Raw genomic sequence first — 2337 nt, 5'->3', positions numbered from 1 at the left:
GGTCTGGCTCCTGTCTTCTCCTTGTCTTTCTGTTCTGCCCCGAGGCTGATGTGTAGCCAGATCCCCTTTCTCCTGAAACAATTCTTTGGGCTTAAACTTCCCCCTGCTTGTCCCAGCTCAGTCTGCGGGTGGAGTTGGACAGAGTTGAATGGGTCAATAGAGACTGGGGAAGGAGGAGTGAGCCTTTCCCTGATGCATTCTTCTGGGTGCATTTTGGAAACCGTCGCCTCAGACTTCTCTCTGGGCTAGGAATGTGAAACCCCATTTAATTAGTAAACTGATTAATTGATTAAATGAGGGCGAGCAGAGAGCTGCTCCAGGATGGCTGGGCTCGAGTGCCCCCTCCCCCCACACACACTGCAGCTGGGCTGGAGCACCCCAATGCTTCACCTCCCCCATCACAGATGAGGGCTGCAGCACTGCCCCCTGCAGGCCCTATGGGGCTGAAGCAGCAGGTGGGGAGCTTCTCCGGCCCCACAGGTTAACTGTAACCAGAAAGCCTCACCCATTAAATGTGAGGTTAACCGTTAACATCCGTGCTCTGGGCTGAGGATTGGGGGCTTTGCCTCATGGAAAGTGCTTTGAAGGTATTACTGAGTATGCTCCTCTTGCAGGATAGGCCCGTACCGTGTGTATGGTGGGTGCTCCAGTCAGGGCCAACCCGAGCCCTTTTGGTGCTCTGGGCCCGGGCACGCGGCGCCACCCCTAGGCACACGGTGCATGCGCAGGCCCACCTCTCCCCCCGGGTGCGCAGGCCCACCCCCAGGGCACATGGCGCATGCGCGGGCTGGCCATGTCCGCTGGTGGGCAGCCTGGGGCCCCGCCCCCAGAGCGCATGTGCTGTCTGGCCTGGCCTGGCTAGTGCTGCTGGCGCTCACGCCGGGCTGTGCAGGGCCCCATGGCTGTGGGGGGAAGGGTGCTGCTGGCTGGCACTGTGGGAGCCGGGCGCACGGTGCCTGATGGCAGCTGTAAGGGACGCCACGTGCCCCTTACAGCTGCCATCAAGCGCCCCCCATAGGTTGGCGCCCTGGGCAGATGGCCGGCATGCCCATGCCTCAGTCCGGCCCTAGCTCCAGTGTTACCTAACCAGTAGAGGGAAAAGTAAGATCTAGACACCTTTCTTGAATGTATCTATCCCCTCTGTAGAGCTCCACAACATTTGGTGTAGCAATAGGTGTCAATTATATGTTAGCTCGTCACCTGGGCAGTGGTTCACAGAAGTTTGTGAAAAAGCTACATTTCTGTAGTTGACACACATCTGGGAAGATGCAACTGCAGCAGCAGTGACTGGACTTCTGAAAGAAAATCTATCTTGTTTTTAGGATCCAGGAAACCTGTGTTCTCTACCCAGCCTTACCTCTTGCTGTGGAAGCTCAGGCAAGGCACAGCAGCCTTGGTTTCCCAATCTGTAAAATGGAGATAATGTTGCTTGTTTGCCTTTCTGAAAATCTATGGTTGAACATGGTGAAAAAGCTTGTCGGGGCAGAGTTAAGGTTGATAGTGAAGCCCTGGCATGCATAAGGGTAAATCGCTTTGGAATAGGAGCTCCAGTATCATCTGCTTGACTCCAACCCCTGTCCATCCAGGTCAGTGTTCCTCTCACTGACAGGAGCCAGCAGCAGTTGCTTCAGAGGAATGTGCCAGAACTCCTGCCCGAACACAGAACTGGCTCATTTACATCCTCTCTAGATTTTCCCCAGGCCAGTGTCTGGGTCCCCACATGACAGATATGAACTTTGACAAACTGAACTGTTTCCATAACCGTGCATCTCCCTCCTTCACATGGCTTGTGAATTAAAATTACGAGTGAATTCCAAGCAGCTCCATGTGAGGGGTGGGGAGGGAGGCCAGCCTGTGGTGCTCCAGTATCTTTCTGCTCAGTGGCAGGAGGGAGAGACCAGGGCCCTGCTGCTGGCATTTCCCACAGGAAACAAGTGATAGCCCAAGGGAGCAAAACCTGCTGCCTAATGAAACAGCCAGTTGGGCAAAAGTGCTTCTGTGAGGACAGGATGTTCTAATGGTTAACACTGACTGGGACTTAGCAGCTGATTTCAACTCTTGAAATTCACTGAATGCTGGTGACATAAGCCAGTTAGTCTCTCTGGGTATCTGTTCCCTGCCTGTAAAATGGAGATAAAAATCCTTCCCCTCTCCCTTTTTCTGTCTTCTCTATTAGGCTACATCTACACTGCACATCCACCCCTGAAAGCACATTGCAAAAGCGATGTGCTTTTGCGCAAGAGAGCGTCCACACTGCATGGATGTTCTTGCACAAGAAAGCTCTGATGGCCATTCTGTGAATGGCCATCAGAGCACCTGTGCCTTTTTTCCCTTTGG

The sequence above is a fragment of the Pelodiscus sinensis genome, chromosome 5 (assembly GCF_052426305.1).
Source record: "Pelodiscus sinensis isolate ZL-2025 chromosome 5, ASM5242630v1, whole genome shotgun sequence".
Taxonomy (NCBI): domain Eukaryota; kingdom Metazoa; phylum Chordata; order Testudines; family Trionychidae; genus Pelodiscus; species Pelodiscus sinensis.
The sequence above is the reverse complement of the archived record's forward strand: the minus strand, read 5'-3'. Positions refer to the sequence as shown.